Raw genomic sequence first — 22,624 nt, forward strand, 5'->3', positions numbered from 1 at the left:
CTGCAGACTATTCCACTCTGCCAGGAGAAGTCAGAAATCTGAATTTCACCAGGCATGGAGGCACACACCTTTAATCTCAGCATTCAGGGGGTGAAGACAAGAATAATAGGAGGTTCAAGGCCAGTCTCAGGTATATAGTAAACTCAAGACCAACCTGGGCTACATGAGACCCTACCTCAAATTTCCTTGCTATATTCCATGTGAGGTGTGTAAGTCTGTGTGCACAAAAACAAACAAATAACAATAACTGGGACTTCACATGACCTTTCCCCAGTGTTTTAATGACAAATCCAATATCTTGTTGCTAGTCAAGGCTGGGGACAGCCGAGTCAATAAGAGTGCTCCTCTGGCATTCGATCTGTGTGGCTGGCCCCGAGGCTCAATCCACAGCACTACATAAACATGGTCTGGTGGTGCATGCCAGTAATCCCAGCACTCAGGAAGTGGAGGCAGGAGAATGAAGTTCAAGGTCACCCTTGGGAGCTACACAATGAGTTCAAAACAATCCTGAATTCTTGAAACCTGTCCTTAAAATTAGGTATAGTCAAACACAAACAAACTCAGGAGGTCAATCCACTGCCATACAGCTTGCTCCTCCAGCCCACACCATCCCTAAATTCTTCATAGTTCTAAGAGTCCAGACTCTAAATAGCTTTTGAACAAAAAAACAGCAAGGTGGTAACAAGAGCTAGGGAACAAAAAGAAAACAGTCCCTTCCCAAATGATCTAATGAGACCACAGGAAAGCCGTCATTACTGCCCCCACAGGAAAGCAGCAAAGGTGTCACCAAAAGAGACGCTCTAACCTGGACCGCATGCTCAACAGGCAGGACCCTAGGTGATGAGGTGCTTAAACAGGTATAAGCCATGTACACAGACATACGCCCCGCACAGGACAATGAGGAGATCAGTTACACTTAAGACTAGTGAGAAGCCCCAAAACACAGCAGGAATGGGATATGAACAGTGGGATGGAGAAGAGTGACAAATTCAGACGCCTGATTCACTTAACCAAGTCCTGTCATGTGCAAGCTGAGCCCCATGGCTTGTGCACTGAGCTCCCTCAGCTAAAAGCAACGGGACTGCTGTCTGAATGGACAGCACCTGTGGTGGGGGTGGGAGAAGTTTATTTTTCTGAGTGCTAACTTATTATAAATGACCAAACCTGAAAGTAAGCAGTTTAAAAAAGAACTAGTGTGTGTGTTTTACTCACATTCATCTTCTAAGAATCCCTTTAGGGGCATGTGTCTTTAAACCCAGCACACCAGAGGCAGAGAAAGGCAAGGGGATCTGAGTTCAAGTACAGCTAGGGCAAAATAATAAGACCACCTCAAAAAACAAAACAATCAAACAACAACAACAAAACCATAAAAGAAAGAATTATCAGCCAGGAGAGCTAAAAGTAGAGGCACTCCTCCCAACCGTTTCCACTACTACCCCATGGAGGAAGCAAGGTCAAAGCATTAACATCTATCTGCAAGCTGGCAATGCCAACCTCTGCCTTATGGGCGCCCTATCACTATTAACCAAACCCCTAGGCCTGTCGAAAAAATAGATCCAGTTTACAGCTGGAGCATTAGTCAGTCATCATTAACTCTTAAGATTGATGGGTGGGGTATAAGTAAAGATTTTAAAAATAAAAACCTACTACATAAATGACATAGGAAAGAAAACTGGTGAGCAGCCCATTTTCAAGTATCCGTGATCAGTTTGGCATTTTAACTTCCAGTTTTGTTTGTTAATGACAACAGAATATTCAAAATGGTTCAAGTGTTTCAAATTCCCCAATTGTAATACTGACTAATGCAGATAACTCTTCCATCTGGCATCTGTGAAATTGCTGCTTGTTAACAACACACAAAGCACGCACTGGCTTCTGAATGCCACACACTAATGTCACACTGCTGCAACAACCAAGAATGAAGAACATATCTGGGTGTGCTTCAAATCCTAAGGCTCTAAAGAGACAGATGTTCTAAAGCAAAGACCAGATCCTAACTATTGCACTGGCTAAGCAGCAGGAAGTGTGTCTTGTCAAGCAATTAATGCCACAAATAAATGCACTGAGTGTGAGCTCATCCTTTTAAAAAACATTTCCCAAAGTTATCAACAGCCATAAAGAACTTCTCAAAATTCAAAGGCTGACTGGGAAATACTTCAGCCCTAAAAGCAATGAAGAAATGGCATTAAAATGGAAAAGTAATTAAATAAAACCGGCTTCTTCCAGTGATAACTAATGCTCCTATTTCCAACCAGCCAACCTCTAGGGAATTAATCTGCCAGTCCATTCTACAGAGTGTGTAACACAACAGCAGTGACTCAACCCACAGAACCCTACAGAGGAGACAAAAGATGGAAACTTATTCAAACTGTGTTACAGATCATGATCCAAGGTCCGTAAGGCAAACTCCCAAAAAGTCTCAGATAGAAAAGGGCCCCAGATTTCTAGATGCTTAATGGCTGCTGGACCTAAAAATGAGATAATATAGTCTTACCTGATCTTCTTTCTTCAGTCTAAAACAAACAAACAAACAAACAAAAACAAAAAACCACTGTTGACCACCTTTAATACACCAGAAAATGGATGGGGTATATATATCTGCTATGTGGGTGCTGGGAACTGAACCCGGGTCCTCTGAAAGAGCAGCCAGTGCTCTTAATCACTGAGCCATCTCTCCAGCCCCAGAACTGGTTTTATGCTATGCTGGGGGATCAAACCCAGGGCTTGTTTCATACACTGAAACAGAGTGTCGGTATGTAACACTGCCTGGCCTGGAACTCAATTTGTAGACCAGGTTGTTCTTGAAGTCATAGAGATTAACCTGCCTCTGCCTCCCCAGTGTTGGTATTAAAGACTGTGCACAGGAACCAAATACAACACATCATTTACTCTGAAAACCTGGAATGTATGTGTTCTATACAAAAGAAATTCTTGTCTCTCCAACCATTAACCATCTAATTAAATACAGGCCTTACTGTTCACCAGGCACTGTCTAGATACTAGGGGAAATGGTCAAGCATGGCACTCACTCACCCTGGAGGAACTCAATGTGGATCATATGAAGTCAACAGGCATTTACAGCATGGTCTGCTCTAGTTTAGATCTTGAATGTCCTCAAGTCATGTCTCTAGATCTTGGTCCCTAGTCAGTGGCCAGAAGGTGCCAGAACCTTTAAGGAGTGGTGTTAAGCTGGAGGTTTCGGGACAAAAATCCACACCCCTATACCCCCAGGCAGAAGCTGACGCTTGCAGAAGTCCATGAACAAGACAAAGAGATTCCCATCAGAAGCCAGCACTTAAAAGGCCCGCGCAAAACGATGGACAAAGTTCTAGATTCCAGAGTGACTACTGGACTCAGGACACACCTACCAGACCCCCAAACCCAAGCAATTCTCCAATACCTTATCAAGCATGTCACTACCTCCCACCCTGCTCTAGTCCAAAGCCCCTCACCCAGTCCAGCCCCTCGACTTCATGGACCTCCTACTGTGAGACCAGGAACTCGCCCGCACAAAGTGACTAAGCCCGAAATAAACTTTTTCATTCAGCTCAGTTGGATTTATTGCAGCGGTGGAGGAGAAGCCATTCAGGTGGCCCTAGTGGAAGGCAGTTAGGTCACTAGGAGTGACTGCCCCTAACAGAGATAGAAGGGCCCTGGCCCGCTCTTCTCTCTTGACCTTCCACTGTCGTGAGTGAGCAGGCTTCCTGTACCACATACTCTCAACACTGTGCTAGCTACCACATGCCCAAAGCAGGAGGGCCAAGGGACCATAAACCAAAACACCTAAATCCTTTTCTCCTTGGACAGCTGATTATCCTGGATAATTTGTGACCATAGTGGAAGGCTGACACACAGATCACAAACACCACTGAAACACTGACTGGCAGAGGTGTGATCACAGCTGCTTTTCAGAAGGCTCACTCTAAGGTCACTATGGTGCAGTGACAGGAATCAAGAGTGACAAAAGTAGGAGTAAAGGGGTCATTTAGGAGGCTATAGGCAATGGCTGCAAACTGGGCAAATGGTGGCATTGGCTCCTGAGTTATATGTCAGGAGTTTTGCCACCAAAACCAGATGGGAACCCTCAGTTTTATACAATGCTAGATCTTCAGTGGCTACAAAGGAAGGAAACACAGATGTAAGCACGCACGCAGGACACAGGCAGACACAGCTAGCTAAATGCAGGTAAGCCACAAAATGCAAACTGGAAACTGTCACCATACAGATAAATAAAGTTATCCATAGATGTGTTTGCCCAAGTAGAGCATACATAACAACCCAAAATGAAAGGCCTGGAGTCCATCTTTCCCTGAGAGGACTGGGAAAGAGCAATGGCAGACGGAGAGGGAACAGTTTCAAAGGATAGTGCCAGAGTAGCAGCAGAATGGAGGTACTTCGAGGACAAGACGACAGGAAGGGAAACCACCAGGATCAGCACAGAGTAAACGGGGATATGGAGGAAAACAGTTCAAACAGACGGACAGCTATTGCAAGAAGGGGGTTGTAGAAGGGAGAAGAGTGAAAAGAAGCAGGAAGTGAACATAGTCATAGAACAAAACATGCTGGATTTCAAACATTCTGTTCACAATTGACGAAACCAAATAGAAAGACAGGTCAAAATCTAGGAAACCCAGGAGCACTTCCTGCAGGAGAAAAGGGGCACAAAGGAAGGAGGACAGATGAGTGGGGCTGTGAGGTGGTTCTATGGGTAAAAGCACTTGCCACACTTGTAAGGACAAGAATTCGAAACCCCAGATCCAAGTGAGAAGGCACAAAGGGCAGGAGTTCTGGGCTAGGAAAGGCTGGAAAGCATGCGGGCAGAAGGCAGCGCCTGTACTGAAATGGGCTGGGTCTGCAAGGATTCTGACCAAAGGGCTGTGTAAGCAAAGAGCAAACTAACAATTTGAACAAGCTGGAGAGGGGAACAAAGAGGAAGAAAGACAAGAACACAGAGGCCAAAGCCCAACGCCCCCATTCCTAAGTGACACTGGAGGCACAAAGGCTGCAAGTGCCTGAAGCCAAGACTAGGCAGACTTAATGCAAGGACACTGTAACCTTTTCAGAAATGAAGTAGCTCCAGCCTGACAGAGCTGGGCCTTAAAATAGGTGGGAGGGGAGACTACAGTCAGTAGAGCAGATGTTAAATCTTCCCAGAGGCACTGCAGTCTCCTAAAATAATGGCCCATGGTCCAAGAGCCAGAAGTTGTTTGTTTTAAATGGGGAGGGGTTGGTAAGACAAACAAGTGACATCAGAATGTGAGACACCTGGGACTTTGCCCCAGGGCAGGGCAGAGTGCTCAGGGACCTGCAATGGAGAAGGAAGAAGGGCCAAGAGAAGACCCTCACCTCCCTTGACAGAGCACTAGGAGCACCCACTGAGGACAGGACCCTCTGAAAGAAACAGGACTGAGCCAGTGAGGAGGCTGAGGAGGAGCGTTGCTACTACACAACAGCAAAATGGACAAACCACACGAGAGCAAGCCACTGACAATCAGGCCCAGGGGGAAAACCAAAGTTGGCTGGGCCTGGGATGGAAACACACGGGCACCTGAGCCATACCTTCTGCACACAGACAAGAGCTGTAGAGCTGCGCCCTTGGGCCACTGCAAAGTTCTTAAGAATTGGTTTGTGCTTGTATTTTCCCAGATCAGACAAGAGAACTCTAATGGAGTCACTTATGATCTGGATCAATTCAGGCTGGCAAGGCCTAACACTCAGTCTTCTGACACCTCGGGCAGTAATGACTAACCAATAAATGTCAGGTAAATAACTTATTACTTCAAGACTCAAGAACTTTGATGCCTTTAAGTGAAAAATAAAATAATCTGTGTTACCGACGTAATAATAATATGCATAGCTCTTCTGTACCAAGTGTTGTATCTGTCACATAACATAACATTAATCTCCAAAATCTATGAGGTAGAAACTACTAGCAACACCTTACAGGTGAGGACATCCAGCCACAGAGAAGGAACTTGCCTGCAAAGCCAAGTGGCTTTAAACTCTTGCCCACTAGGCTCTGCTTCTTGCTCACTGAACTGCACAAGTGGCCATGGCCATCCGTGTGCTTAAGTACATTTCCCCTCACCTACACAGTTCAGAACACAGCTATCAAGGGGAATAAAGAAATCAAAGGCACTACTGTTAGAAACTTAGTATGAAGAGAGTGACCAGATACTGACCACAGGACTAGAGATGCAGCTCAGCTGACAGAATGCCTGTCTGACACACACCAGGCCCTGGCTGAAAGCCCAGCACCACACACACAGGCATGTCGCCCATCCCTGTGATCCCTACACTTACTATGTAATATGTAAAGACAAGATCAGCAGTTTGAGATCATACTCACTTCACAGAAGCCTGCCTGGGCTAGGTGAGACCATCTCTAAATTGAAAAGAAAGGCAAGTGCGTGCCCAAAATTCAATCTTTTTTTTTTCTTGAAGATTTATTTATTATGTGTACAGTGTTCTGTCTGCATGTATGCCTGCAGGCCGGAAGAGGGCACCACATCTCATTACAGATGATTGAGCCATCATGTGGTTGCTGGGAATTGAACTCAGGACCTCTGGAAGGACAGTCAGTGCTCTTAACCTCTGAGCTATCTCTCCAGCCCCCCAAAATTCAATCTTAATAGCTAAACAGGGACAGAAATAACAAGGACACAGAGGACCCCCAAGTCAACAGCTTTTTAACTCACATCTAAGGCAGCAAACTTTACAAAGTCCATGGGCCTATCTCAGACTTTCAAGCTGAAGAGATACTGTTACATTTGAGACAGGGGCCGGGCGTTGGTGGCGCACGCCTTTAATCCCAGCACTTGGGAGGCAGAGCCAGGCGGATCTCTGTGAGTTCGAGGCCAGCCTGGGCTACCAAGTGAGCTCCAGGAAAGGCGCAAAGCTACACAGAAAAACCCTGTCTCGGAAAAACAAAAACAAAAACATTTGAGACAGGGTTTCTCTGTGTAACAGCTCTGGCTGTCCTGGAACTCCCTAGGCTGGCCTCGATCTCACAGATACCCACCTGCCTCTGCCTCCTGAGTGCTGGGATTAAAGGCAAGTCCACTACCGCCCAGCAATGGTTACACTCTTTAGGAAACACCTGGCTAAATAAAGCACAGTACACCATGAAACATGCATCCAAGTGGTTTGAATACTTGCTTTCCTGAATCTTGGACCTATCCTAACCCAAAACCTTTTTCCAGCACTCCTTTTAACCTTGTACTAAAGCTCATTTTCTGACCCAAGCAGACAGCAATCTACTCTCAAGACTGCATCTCCTGGCCACTTAGTTTAGAGCTCTTGCCACAACATAAGCTTCAGAAGTTTGGGGCTGAGTCCAAAACAAAACAGCTATATTACGGTAAGAGGCACATATGAACCCACTGCCGGATACAACTGCATCTCTGCCTTATCCACTTCTATAATTCTCCCCCTAGCTTGACTTAGCCTCACATGGAAATGAACACACCTCTTCTCCCTACTTACAACATAAAAAGCTGCTATCCTGACGTATTTAACAGAAATGTGATACACAGATAATTCACTAGTACTCCTAACACAATTACCATGCAAAGCCCCAGCAGCATTATTACACTCCTGAGCCTCAGCTGAGGCACAGGTGATGCACACATGTGCATCTGTGATGGTGGAGCTAAATTTACCTTTGCCCTCCCCACTAAAGGTCTGTTTTTATAATAGGTCAGAATTTGAGATCTCAAAATAAACAATTATTCCAAATAATCCAGCAGAACTGACAGCTGAGGGTTGAGTGAACTGCAGTCACTGCACTGATTGAGGGTGGAGTGAGATTCTGCCACTCCACTGACCATAGCCGGGCTTGGTGGTGCATGCCTTTAATCCCAGCACTTGGGAGGCAGAGCCAGGCGGATCTCTGTGAGTTCAAGGCCAGCCTGGTCTACAAAGCGAGTTCCAGGACAGGCACCAAAACTACACAGAGAAACCCTGTCAGCAGCAGCCGCCAGTGAAATCCAGGCAGTCTTTAAACCACATCACAGATACTCGGCTATTAGGTCCATTCAAGAAGCAGTGCCTCATTCTCCTCCCACCAGGAGGCGATAGACTTGCTTCTAATAGCCTGGGCAAAAACAGAAGCAGATCCACTGCTGCAGCCATGCCCTCAGATGACTGAGGTCCAGTCAACTGCAAGCCTAAACCTCACGAGAGACCCCAAGTTGCTACCAAATTTGTGACCAGAAGAAACTGTTGTCTGAAGCCAGTTGGCATGGGTGCCATTTGCTATGCACCAACTGACAGTTGATATCAAGAAGACACTATAGCCCAAATGTCATGGGCTATATGTCAGAAATCCCAAACCTCTACAGGTTCTGGATCTTGGGGTCACTGCCTGTACTGCAGTGACTTCTACCAAGAAAGGGCTTGCAAATACAATGAGAGCCAGAAATATGGGACATTTACACAAGTCAAAATTTTCTAACAATCACATTAAGAAGGTAAAAAGAGGTGAGACTGGGGCTGGAGAGATGGCTCAGAGGTTAAGAACACTGACTGCTCTTCCAGAGGTCCTGAGTTCAATTCCCAGCAACCACATGGTGGCTCACAACCATCTATAACGAGATCTGGTGCCCTCTTCTGGCCTGCAATCATACATGCTGTACACATAATAAATAAATAAATCTTTAAAAAAAAAAAAAAAGAGGTGAGACTGATTTAATAATATATTTTATTGAATCTAATATATCTGAAATATTGGAATTTCACATACTGAGATAAAAACATGGTTATTTTTAAAAGCATAATGAAATATTTCACATAACTTTTGTAGTAGTTCTTCAAAGCCTATGTTTAACATCTGCAGTGCATTTGAATGCAGACCAGCCAGTTAAGGTCCTTGACAGCCAACTGCGGCCAGCAGTGACGACCTGTACAGTATCTGCTCTGCAGCTTGTTTCCCTTGCAGAATATGGTATAATATGTGAAACACCAAACACCCAAAGACTTCTTTCTCTTTTCTTCACTTGGCTATCTCATTTATACAGGTCCCAAAGCTGGAGAAGACAGTGCTTAATTGTTTGCTGCCAGGAAAAGGAAGGCCCCCTTTGAAAACTCCAAAAGAAATGAATTCTCCCTATAAAGCACCAAAACCAAGAGCACAGAAAACACTGCCTGCAGCTTCACTAACTGGTGCTTCCTCGCCATCTACTGCACACACCGACCTAGGACTAAAGGCCAGATGTGGTTTGACCTGAAGTAGAAGGTTGTGAAAGAAATGGAAGAGTAAAAAGCAGAGAGAGTCAGGCATGGTGGCGCACGCCTTTAATCCCAGCACTTGAGTGGCAGAGGCAGAGGCATGTGGATCTCTGAGTTTGAGGCTGGCCTGATCTACATCTAGTCTACATAGTGAGTTCCAAGCCAGCCAGGACTATGTAGAGAGACCCCATCTCAAATAAAAAGTGGGAGCAGTGGAGTTAAGAACACTGGCCACTCTTCCAGACAACCTGAGCTCTATTCCCAGCACCCACATGATGGCTCACAACCATCTGTTAACTCCAATCCCAGGAGGATGCTGGGCCCTCTTCTGGTCTTCCCTGGTACTGCATACACAATGGTTCAGACATACATGCAGGCAAAACTTTACCCACACACATAAAATAAAGATTCAAATATTTAAAAACTAAGTAAAGGAATAAAAGCAGGAGGGAAGCAGAGGCAGCACATCTGGCCTCCTCTAGTTAACTCCTTTGACACTCCCTCCCACCAATGCTACCTCCTAGAATCCAACGCACCCTTCTCCTCCTCCACCATTTCTAGACTCAGATCATTATGGAGGGGAAAGCCCAGCTGTGTGTCACTGCAGCCATCCCAAGAGGCCTGGGCAAAATCCAGAAGACGGCTGGAGACAGCTGCTATGAGATCTACAGAATGAGAGCAGAAGGAGGAATCACAGTGTATCACACATGATCCCACTCTGACCTTACAAAAGCTACTTCTGACTTCTCCCCAATGTTTCTTCTCCCTTCTTAAGATTCTTTTCCTAATGAAGGAAATGACAGATTCACAACCAAAGACCTCACAGAAATACTAGCCAGTATGTGAGACCACCGGTACCATGGGTCTCCCACAATACATAGTAGACCAGAATCCACCAAGTGAGAAAAGAATGTTTTAATAGTATCTGCTAAAGTCAATACCTCTGACGTTAAGTAAAACTTTGAAAAGAAAAAAATGTCCGGCTGAGGAAATAGTTCTGTGGGTAAAGTACTTGCTGCCTGAGTGTAAGGGACCTGAATCTGAGTCCCCAGAATCCACACTAAGCCAAGGGTGGTAGCACAAGTCTGTATCCCAGCACTCTCATTGGCAAGATGGGAGGCAAGAGACAGGAGGGTCCCCAGAAGCTTGTGGACCTGTTAGCCTGGCTTTAGCAGGGGCAAAAATCACCAAGGAGGCCCTATCTCAAACAAGGTGGAAGGTGAGGACTGATATGCAAGACTGTCCTCTGACCACCTGCCCACTGTGGCACACACTTACCTACACCCACATATGTGAACGCATACACATCACACACACACACACACACACACACACACACACACACACACACACACACACACACACCAGGGGAGAAGACACCAAGAAATACAAGGCTGCTGAAACCTAGGGAAGAGGGAATCGTCTCTTGGGCCTCAAATGACAAAGATCTTCAAGCACTGTTGATTAAGAAAGAAGACTCTGAAGTGTTTCTTTGGACAAGCCCAAGCCCACCAGCCTCAGTACTGTTAATCTACTTTCCACTGTGCCCAAAATTGGTCACACATCAATTCTAGAAGGAAAAGTGGCTGCACACAGGTCCTGATACACTACCAGAATGAACAGCAGTGCCCCAGAGAGAAGGCACTAATTCTACACAAGAACTTCTCAGTGACTGACAGGGAAGAAAACAGACCTTTCCTGGCATCGTGTACCTAACAAGGACCCGGTAGGCACCGGTTTATGAGGCCTTAAGAACTAAGGAGCAATCTGTCCCACTTGCTCTCTCTACACCCACATGGCAATAATCCTTCAAAATCTCTGACTTACAATGATTCAAATGAATCTGATCCACATACTCCTTGGGTGGTCAGTCTTCAGCACTACAGACAGTCACATGATTGAAGCAGTCCAAACCGGAGACACCAGCCAAACCATGAGAATGGAAGAAAGGCTGCCTTCAGAAGAGACGTAGAGATTACTAAAAGCCAATGAAGCCAGGCATAGTGGCCTGCATTTATCTCAGAAAGGAGAGGCAGGCAGATGTCTGTGAGCTCAAGACCAGTTTGATCTACATAGCCAGTTCCAGGCCAGCCAGGCCATCAGTAACACTGTCCCTAAGCAAGACACAAGATACCAAATACTCTACATGCTTCTTCCTCCCACTTTTTCTTTTTTTCTACAGAATTTTATTTCTTCCACAAATGTTATTACTACAGCATGATTTTGTGAAACATTTTGCAGTAACAAAGAGAGAGTCAAGGAGGTCCTGCAAGCAGTGGATGGCAAGCAGAAGGGAGGGAAACCAGACCAAGAGACTGTTTCTAGGGTGAGACAAAGTTACAGAGGACACCAGGTTTAAGACAAAAATAATTACTGACAGTTTCATTGAAGAATCTAAAAGTTATCCTGACATGGCAGTGGTGTATGCCTGTAATCCCAACACCTGAGAGGTCAGGAGTACAAAGTCATCTCCTGCTATATCATGAATTTGAGGCCAGCCTGGTCTTCATAAGACCTTGTCTTAGAAAAAAAAAAGAAAGAAAGAAAGAAAGGAAATAGTCACAAGAATTTTTTCATTTACATTAGGTAACATTCTTTATCTTTCCCCCTTCTTTTGTTTTTCCTTTTCCCAGTCAGTGTCAAAGCTAAAACTATTTATTAAATTCCAGTTCAATTTGATGTTAAATATAGTCATATCTTTCTCACAACAAAACAGCGATTTATGACCCTATACTATTCATCACCCACTTCAACTGATAGCAAATACGGGATGAATTTCCATACTGTCATCAACTATATCCTGAACCCTCTATGAATCCCTTTTCCACACTACCATACACACAGCTGAGCCTCAGACAATACCTCTAACCAGGTTCTAGTTCACACAGGAGGGCAGGGCTAGGATGGACTCAATGGAAGCTACACAAATGAGGAATCACAGAAGTGAACCACACTCCAGCGGTGGAGAAGGAAAAAGCTTCCGACCAAATCATGGAAGTTATGGGGATGGGGTGATCTCTCCACCGCCACGTGACAAATGATCAGTAAGAGAGCGAAGGAGCCAAAGCTACTTGGAACTTTCACTCCTTCTCCTTCCTTACGAATTTCTGACCACAGAAAATTCCTCCAATTAGTCAGGAAGAATCAATGCCACAGAAACCATTTTGATATGATTTTAACCATTTTATGATCATGTTTTCAAGGGCAACTTGTAGAAGCCAACAAAAGAGAACAGCCCAGGCTAGCTCCAGAGGGGCCGGCATAGTTGGAAAGGTAAGTTGAGTTTTTTAAAAGAAATTACCAGCTGGGCGGTGGTGGCGCACGCCTTTAATCCCAGCACTCGGGAGGCAGAGCCAGGCGGATCTCTGTGAGTTCGAGGCTAGCCTGGGCTACCAAGTGAGTCCCAGGAAAGGCGCAAAGCTACACAGAGAAACCCTGTCTCGAAAAACCAAAAAAAAAAAAAAAAAAAAAAAGAAAGAAATTACCATTAGCTGAAAGGTCAGAGTATTCAACCTAAGTATGCACATGATAACCACAGAATTTTTTCCTACAGGTTTTTCCGTTTTCAGCCAAGATAACAAGAACAAGATAGTCATAACTGAATCTAAGGGCAAAGTACAAACTGACCTGCTTTAAAGCAGGTGATTTTTTTTTTCTGCTTATTTATTTCATTGTGTGTGTATTCATGAGCCTGGTATCCACCGAGATCAGAAAAGGGCACTAGATCCCCTGGAACTGAAGTTAAGAGATGACTGTGAGCCACCAAATGGGTGCTGGGAACCGAACTCAGGTCCTCTGGCAGACCAGCCAGTGCTCTAAGCCATTGAGGCAGTCCTCAAGCCACAAGCTGACCTTTTAAAAAGAACTGATAGCCGGGCGTGGTGGCGCACGCCTTTAATCCCAGCACTCGGGAGGCAGAGCCAGGTGGATCTTTGTGAGTTCGAGGCCAGCCTGGGCTACCAAGTGAGCTCCAGGAAAGGCGCAAAGCTACACAGAGAAACCCTGTCTCGAAAAAACCAAAAAAAAAAAAGAACTGATACAATCATCAATGCTTGAGGCCTGTCCAACTCAAGACCTACATGCAGAGACAGCTACAGATGCAGCCCAACACAAGCTCATAAACTTAATTAAACATAAAATTGTATCCTTTTTTGTAAGTCAATTGCACAGTTCTCAAATGTGAACTTTGTTGTAAATGACAACATCATGTCACAACATCAAAAGGTTAAGTCCCTGCGAGTAATCTGCCTTCCATACTGTGAGGCAGACAGTACCTCAGTGCTCAACAGACCAGGAAGCAATTAACAGCCATGCTCACAGTCCCACTGAGGACAGGACAAACTCACAGGACAAAAGCTCGTTTTCATGAATTCATGAAGGCGCATGTGAAACACCAAACATACACAAATACATTACTGATTTCACTGTGACCAATGGCTTTGGATCTTAGAGTGTGCGGGTGTGGATGGGATATTTGTAAGAACAGATTTACATGTTAACTGACTAGGTGTGGTGGTGCAAACTTGTAATCCTAGCACTCAGGAGGCTGAGCCGGGAGATCACAAGTCCAATACCAGCCTAAACTACAAAGCAAGAGTCTTTTCTTTAATGTTTAAATTAAACTTTTAAAAAAATGAAAGTAAAAAAGAAACTTGAAAAAAGTGATAATGTCTAGTTAATCTATTGTCCTTAGGCCTGTTGAGCACAGTGCCTAGTGGTAACTGGAGCTCCACAACTGTCACCAGATGATGTGGCAAGGCTTACACAGCAGAATGGAAGAAGAGAAAATCATATTCCAAAAAGCACTGCCTTGGATCGCCACTGTTCTTTAAGTTAGTGTAGCTTCTGGACCTCCAGACTACTAGACAGCCCTTCCCTGCAGGCCTGGGACTGGGCCTGTTCAAATATAAGGCAGCATCCCTGCCCTCTAGCCACTAGATGCCAGCATCTCCACAATTAGCAAAGTCCAATGATGGCCTCCAGCCGAGAACAAAGTTAATTCCAGCCCTCCGTCACCTCCACCTTCTCAGTCTCCAACTTGTGAAGCATTCCCTATCCAACCTGCCCAGTGATTTCAACGTTCAATCTTGTTTGTTCAACATTCAAGCTGACAGACATATCCTCACTTTAGACTCCAAGTTCTTATTTCCAGGGGTCACCCCGACAGTCACCCACCAGACCCTCAGGATTCATCACTACCCAAACCTGCAGCGTCCTCATCTCAGGCTCAGATCTCAGGCTCCTCCTACCTGTCTTCTCTTCTCCAATTCCTTTAGTCTACCCAAACCCATCTGCCTCAGCAGCAGATCAGCGCTTGATCCTGAGTAATGGCACCAGACTACATTCATAGACTTGTAAGTCTGTGTGATAAACTGAAGAGAACTGGGGCTGGCAAGATGGCCCAACAGGTAAGGGAGCTTGCCATGCAAGCCTGGCAACCTCAGTTTGATCCCTACAACCCACATAATAGTGGAAGGGAAGAACTGTTTCCACAAAGTTATCCTAACCTACACAATGTACACCATGGCATGTGTGTCTACATACATAAATCATTCATATACACTAACAACAAATTTTGGAGAAAAAAAAATTTAAACCACCCAGACCACCTGACTCCAACCAAGCCTGAGAGTTCCTCAAGTCCTTACTACTTGTCTTGTTTCATTTGGGGTTTTTTGTTGTTGCTGCTGCTTCTGTTTTAATTTTTTTAATTAGCATACAAAGGGTCAAGAGATAATTATGACATTGTAAACAAAGTATGTTTTAGAAGATCCTCTTCTCCCTTATGTTCCCAACTCCCCTGTCCCCCATCCCCTTATAACTTCCCCGCCCCATCTTTCTTTCACGTCATAAAAGTATGCAACGGGATGGAGAGATGGCTCAGAGGTTAAGAGCACCGACTGCTCTTCCAGAGGTCCTGAGTTCAATTCCCAGCAACCACGTGGTGGCTCACAACCATCTGTAATGAGATCTGGTGCCCTCTTCTGATGTGCAGGCATACATGCAGGTGGAACACTGCATATAATAAATGAATCTTTTAAAAAAAAAGAAAAAGAAAAGTATGCAACAAAGAGCCTGGAGAGGTGCTCACTGATTAAGAGCACTGGATCCTCTAGCAGAGGACCTAGGTTCAATTCCCAGCACCCACATGGTGACTCACAACTGCCTGCAACTCCAGTCCCCAGGGAACCTACACCCTCTTCTGGCCTCCACAGATACCAGGCACACAAGTATTACACAGTCATACATGCAGGCAAAACACCAAACACATAAAAATAAGCACAATTTTAAAAACATATGGAAAGGCTCAAAAATGTGCATGTTACCTATGCACAGGGGCCATGCTCACCTTCTCTGTACAGGTGCCATTTCAGTGTTATGTGCTGCCCACGGGAGCACTGTTCTAGTTTTCTGAGACAGGGTCTTGATATACAGTCTGACCTTGTACTCGTAGTGATCCTCTCGCCTTACCCTCCCAAGCATGACGTTGTAAGTGTCCACCACTACTCTCAGACCAAGGGCAGCTACTTCTACAGTCTTTCTCCTATCCAGCAAAAGCCCTCGACACCTACTATTCTCCCTCCCCTAACCTCACATTCATGAGACACTAAAAACAAAACAAATCTAGGCCAGCCTAGACTACATGAGTCCCCATTTCAAAAACCAAACAAACAAACAAAAAGAGTCACTTGGCGCCTACTGAATCCAAGGCAGAACATTTTTTACTAGCTTTTGTCTTATGAGGTAATTGCAGGGTAAGCAGCCTGGCAAAAGTTTTAGCAAATTAGAGCCAAAACCTTCTTAAGATGTGTTCTAAACTTTTTCTTGACCTAAAAGCTTAGACAAGTGTCTTAAAAGCAGTTCTAGTGAGCCATTTTTGGTAACGTGTGAGCAAAATTATTTTTAGCTGGAAAAGTTGATTTCAATCCCTCTCTCCTAACTCAGAGGTTCTGACCAGGTTCAGCTCCAGCTTTGTTTTCAGAATCGTTTGTCTTTGAGTGGATTCAAAGTATAGAACCTTCAGCTCCAAAAGAAAAGCTTTCTCCAAAAGGGACAGACAGTCACAATGTGCTAACACCCAGGGTTCACGGAAACCACCACTGGCCCAGCTGCACCTACTCGGTGCACTATGTATGGCAATGTGTAGATGTACCCAATCGTATTATTAAAATAAGAAACACAGAGCCAAGGTAAAAAAAAAAAGCCGAGAGGTCAGAGCTCAGAGATAAAATCTTACCTCCTGCAGTGCTCCTCGCTTCCCCGACAGAGGGAGGTACTTCCTGTGTCCCTGTTTAAATAATCTTTCTGTTCTGCCTTCTCATTGGTTGTAAACCCAACCACATGACTGCCTCATCACTGCCTGTAAGTACCGCCCTCCAGGTCTTAAAGGCGTATGTCTCCAATACTGGCTGTATCCCTGAACACACAGAAATCTACCTAGCTCTTCTAACCACCACGCTCTTGCTATGGCTCTAATAGCTCTGACCCCAGGGCAACTTTATTTATTAACATAAAATTAAAATCACATTTCAGTACAAATAAAATATCACCACATTTCCCCTTTTTTATTTTAATAAAAAGAAAAAAGGCAAAAGGTTATAACTAACAAAAGAAAAACTATATACAAAAGTACAATAACTATATACAATATATACAAGTAACAAATACCTAAACGATGTCTAGTCCATTTGTATTTGACAAATCAGAGAAAATAATTCCCTTATCTATCTTATTTTAGTAAGTCCAAAATGTATCTAATTCACTTTCTATCCTAATTAATCTTTAACTATAACTAACTAATCTTTAACTCCCTCAGAGACCCAAGAAGGAAATAATATTAGCTAACAAAAATAAAAACAGGAAGTGCACAAAAGCAACTTCCAAAAATTTTGTGAGTTGACAGAAACAGCCAGCTGCCTGGACAGTCACCTGAGGTTTCTCCACAGTGTTGGGGCATCATCTTCAGCCTATAGGCTTATGGTATCTGACAGACTCATTTGTGAAGTAGGTTGTACACAAGGTCAACAGTTCAACCTCCATTTGGGTGAGAGCAGTCCATGTACCAGAAACACCTGAATTCCACTAGTGTCATGTCATGATTCAGGATTTTAAATTCTGGAAATTGTTGATGGTTTTTGAATTCAGCTGTCCATTCTTCTTGGCTGTGTATATATGGCTTCATCTAAGCATGCCCTTCTCCACATCCCTCTATTAAATGCCAGTCTACTATTGAGAGGCGTGAGCTTTCAGTTGCTGTTCCATTGCACAACAGAAGCCATCGGCCCACTGCCTGTTCAGCTGCCTTCTAAGAAAAGGACACTGTACCTTTTCCGGATTGTGAAGGCCACTTTAGGGATGGTGCCATGTTGTCCTGGCCTCAGAAGATGCCTTTTGATAAAGCCATAACCACACTTGTTTTGGAAGGAATTGGTACTCCTTTGTTTTGTGTTCTGTCTGTCCATTTTTTCTGTTGATTTGAGGATACTTTGTTGTCCAGTGGCTAACTTTTGTCACAATGAAAGTTAACTCCATATGCAGTTTCTTCAATGCCCATATTTTCTCTGAAGTAGATTAGTACTGCCAGGAGCCGACATGTCTCAAAAAAAGAAAAATTTCTAAGTTTTTAAAATATTTTAAATGTCATATTCGGTAGATCTCTGAAGGGTTTGAAGATGACCTGTCTAAAATACATCTGCTCAATTTTTAAAACATATCTAATATGACTACAATTTCTATTGTAATGTCTAACTACTAACTTTTATTTCTTTATATCCTAATAGTTGGTAATAATGTAAAGTATTTAGGGAGCCGGCCCCAAGCAGTTTTTAATGGATTCTTGTCACGTTGGGCGCCAGATGTAGATGTACCCAATCGTATTATTAAAATAAGAAACACAGAGCCAAGGTAAAAAAAAAAAAGCCGAGAGGTCAGAGCTCAGAGATAAAATCTTACCTCCTGCAGTGCTCCTCGCTTCCCCGACAGAGGGAGGTACTTCCTGTGTCCCTGTTTAAATAATCTTTCTGTTCTGCCTTCTCATTGGTTGTAAACCCAACCACATGACTGCCTCATCACTGCCTGTAAGTACCGCCCTCCAGGTCTTAAAGGCGTATGTCTCCAATACTGGCTGTATCCCTGAACACACAGAAATCTACCTAGCTCTTCTAACCACCACGCTCTTGCTATGGCTCTAATAGCTCTGACCCCAGGGCAACTTTATTTATTAACATAAAATTAAAATCACATTTCAGTACAAATAAAATATCACCACAGCAATGGAGCACTTACTCTCGGAGCTGCTCAAAGTTTCTCAGGATCAAGCCAGCTGCAGCATCCCAGGCTATGAAATGCAAAACCTATACCCGAATGGAAGCAAGGGCTTTGCATGAATTAAAAAAGCAGAGCACAAAGTTCAAGCTGTTTCCACAGAGCAAACTGGCAAACTGTGATTCCAAACTGAGTTTCTTCTACAATAATGACAGCCGAGAAAGAGGAAAATGGGTGAGTCCACTGGAGACCTGCCACCATCTCCTGATGCAGTACAGAGGTGGAAGCCAAGGCCTTGGGAGTGCTAGGCAAGTGCTTTCCCACTGCGCTCCATGCCCAGCCCCAGCTTTCTATTAATGAACAAAACACAGTGTCACTACACCACAGAACACACTCCTTGAGGAACAGGATAAGACAGCCATAGGCAGTTAGCTTTGTGAACACTGGCACAGGATGGTCAGGTGACGGCTGTCTTGAAAATGCCAATGACACTGTGGAAAATCCCCACCCTCAGTCCCGACCCCAGGCTTGCAAGCCTTGTCCATAAACACTCCATTGCTTCTCCTAGAATGGACTGCTCCTTTCTCTCCCTCAGAGTTCAGCAAGAGCTCCAGCAGAACACTCTTGAGAACTCTCCACTCCACTCTTGTGCTCTCTCCTGTCAGGTCACAGAAGCTCCTCCATCTACCATCAGCTCAGCTATGGAAACAAAAGGCTGCTCCCAAGTCCATCTGCCCATAAAATGCCAAAAAGAAAACCAACCAAAGAAAACATAGATGCCCACAGAGGCTTATGCATTGGTTCTGAGTCACCTGGCTTCTTCTCAGCCCACTGCCTGACCTGCACTTGTCCTTTTATAACTGTACTGTTAAATGACTCACTTGTACGCACATCAAACTTTCTAATATTATTTTCCATTTTTAATTCTTCTCTGCATTTGCCCATCCCTTCATATAAGCACTTCCAGTCAACAATAAACGACATAGCTAACAATAAATATATGCAAAACTATGCATAACAACATACATAGCATAAATATGCTTAGCAATGGAAATACCCTATGTGTTCACAAAACATTATTATAAGACAAAATTAAATTGATTGTATGGCACTACAAGTGCCACTCACTTCTTGACTGCTATGTCAGAACCAGCAAACCTCTGCTCTAATGCATCACTTCACTCATTTCTTTAACATGCAATTATTAATTAATAAATTTTCTTTTGCAGTGCTGGGATGAATCTCATGCTGTGTGCTCAACCATTGAGTAGCACACTCAGCCAATGCATGTATATCAGTCCCCTTTATATACTGTTTAACTTCCATAATTTCAGTTATTCAAACAATCTAAAAATATTAAATAGAAAAGTCCAGAAATAAGACATAAGTTTTCAACTGTATGCTATTTTGAGAAATGAGAATACACTATCCCCCTTCCCACTTGGTCCCTGGAACTGGAGTTACAGGTGGTGTTAGCTGCCATATGGGTGCTGGAAACTGAACCTAGGTCCTCTGTAAGAGCAGAAGAAACACTCTTAACCACTGAGCCAGCTCTCCAAATAGGTCTTTATGAAAGTTATGTGACCTTTCACCCTCACAAACAATGTAGACCTGGCTGGTCTTTAACTTACCTCAGAGATCTGACTGCCTCCGCCACCCCAGTGCTGGAATTAAAATTCAATACCATGCTGGGCTGAGAGATGTACTCATATTGCAAAGAACAAGAAAGTTCTTAAAACACTAGCAATTTTTCTTTTAGAGAGGAAAGAAAAAAAGCATTAATAAATTTTGATCTAAGGGCTGGAGAGATGGCTCAGAGGTTAAGAGCACTGCTCTTCCAGAGGTCCTGAGTTCAATTCCCAGCAACCACATGGTGGCTCACAACCATCTGTAATGAGATCTGGTGCCCTCTTCTGGTCATACATGCTGTATACAAAATAAATAAAATCTTTAAAAAAAATTTTTTTTTATCTAAAATAGTTTTGTTTTGTTTTTTATCCCTTGGTTTCTCAAGATAGGGTTTCTCTATGTAGCCTTGGCTGTCCTGTAACTTGCTCTGAAGACTAGGGTGTCCTCAAACCCACACATATCTCACTATACAGATGTTTTCATCTTTAACTGGCTGTAAAATATATAGAAAAACCGTTTTAAAATAAGTAACATTTTTAGCTTATTTATTTTATTTTATAAGCGTTTTGCCTACATGCAGTCTATATGTACCATGTGCATGCCTGGTACCTGCAATGTCTGTCTCAGAACAGACAGATCCCCAGATACTGGAGTTAGAGATGGTTGTGAGCACCTCTAAGTGCTTGGAATAGAATCCCAGTACTCTGTAAGAGAAACTAGTGTTCTTAACCACTGGAACATCTCTCCTAAAATAAATGTCTTTGTGATTTATTACCAGTAAATGTTTTCATTGTGTAAATATTGTATACACATAAAACCCAGAGTTGTATAAAAAAATTCTAGGGCAACCAGAACTAGAGAATAAGATGTTATTATCAAAGACACAACACACCTCGGTCACAAACACAGAGAAAGCAGGCTGAACAGAACCGGAAACTTCCTCCCTGGTGCCTAGCGTTCAGGGAACTTAGCCTCCGGCAGAAAAGGCATCACTGTATGAACAAAAAGGCCAATCTACGAGCCAAGATATGTGCTCCCACCCCTCATGTGTAATGCAGCTTGACTCTGGTGGGGGCATAGTCTGTGTTCTGACTAGATTTGAGGTCTGGGAAGGCCGCAGGCCCAGGGAGGAACTTATTGTAGATGCTTAACCAGACTGACACAGCAGCGAACTGCCTGCTAAGTATCTGTTCTTATACCCTAGGCAAAGGCTGGCCCCGCCTTACTTAATCAGAAAAGCCTCTCCTTACAATGAATGGTGGCGAATGCAGACTCATGGCTGCCCAAGATGCACAAAAGCAACACTAATAAGACATTCAGCCAGGCGGTGGTGGCCCACGGAGGCAGAGCCAGGCGGATCTCTGAGTTCAAGGGTTGAGGCAATGGAGGCCTCCTGCTGTAGGAGCCAGGAGTGGGGGAGGAGAGGTGTCCCCTGAGGTAGTGGGACTCTAGTTCAAACCCCATCATGACCAGCTCTGCATAAGGCACTGTGCCAGGAGGCCAGCCTGGGCTACAGAGTGAGTTCCAGGAAAGGTGCAAAGCTACACAGAAAAACCCTGTCTCGAAACATCAAAAAGCCATTCATACCGCCCCTCCCTCTAAGGCTCAGGGAACACTGTGGAAGGGGGGTAGAAGTATATATGAGCCAGAAGACGGGAAGGGCTGCAAAGTGCCATCCTCTAGACTTGGTACAACCATTACAATCATTCACTCACAACAACCGTAGTTACCAAAGTCTGGCCCCATCAACACTAGTCAAAGAAAAAGGAGGAGCTTACTGGCCCCCCACTTCACCTCTGAATTATTAGCTAGCAGCAGATTCTGGGAGAGCGCGAACCACTGTCTTCAGCTGTGTGCCCTCTGCAGAGTCCACCAGATCCAATCAATGGGCAGCTCCAAACCCAGGCTCACTTAGGACTCCGGTTAATCTCAGTGGGGCACAAAACAAAATGAACAGACATGAATGTGACAGAGATTCGTGGGAAGGAGGTGGGGGATAAGAGTGGTTAGTGTGTACTACATAATATATGAGGTTTTCTAAAAATAAAAATTTAGGGCCAGGGAAGTGGCTCAGTGGATAAAGGTACCTGCCACCAAGCCTGACAACCTGAGTTCAATCCATGAGATCCATAGGTAGAAACAGGGAATGGACTCCGTAAGTGCTCTGCCCTTCACGTGTGTTGTGTGGATACACAACAAACATACACTCAATAAATGGGATTTTTTCTTTTAATTTTTTAATAATTTATTTATATTTACTTCATGTGCACTGGTGTTTTGCCTGCATGTTTATCTGTGTGAGGGTGCCAGGTTCCCTAGAACTGTAGTTACAGACAGGTGTGAGCCACCATGTGGGAGCTGGGAATTAAACCTGGGTCCTCTGGAAGAGCAGCCAGCACTCTTAACCGCTGAACCATCTCTCCAGCCCCTTTTTAATTTTTATTTCATGTGTATGGGCATTTTGCCTGCATATACGTCTGTGGACTACATGTATGCAGTGCCC

The 22,624-nt window shown here is 44.2% G+C and overlaps 1 protein-coding gene and 1 non-coding gene across 25 annotated transcripts in view; both read right to left on the reverse strand.

The window, feature by feature from the left end:
* Rbfox2 (RNA binding fox-1 homolog 2) overlaps window positions 1-22,624 on the reverse strand; it is a 264,663-nt gene that overhangs the window by 224,979 nt on the left and 17,060 nt on the right. The window lies entirely within an intron of this gene.
* Window positions 15,520-15,627, reverse strand: LOC121824586 (U6 spliceosomal RNA). The gene has a single exon (XR_006066513.1). It is a non-coding gene; the product is annotated as a U6 spliceosomal RNA (small nuclear RNA).

This window comes from Peromyscus maniculatus, chromosome 20, assembly GCF_049852395.1.
Source record: "Peromyscus maniculatus bairdii isolate BWxNUB_F1_BW_parent chromosome 20, HU_Pman_BW_mat_3.1, whole genome shotgun sequence".
Classification (NCBI taxonomy): Eukaryota; Metazoa; Chordata; class Mammalia; order Rodentia; family Cricetidae; genus Peromyscus; species Peromyscus maniculatus.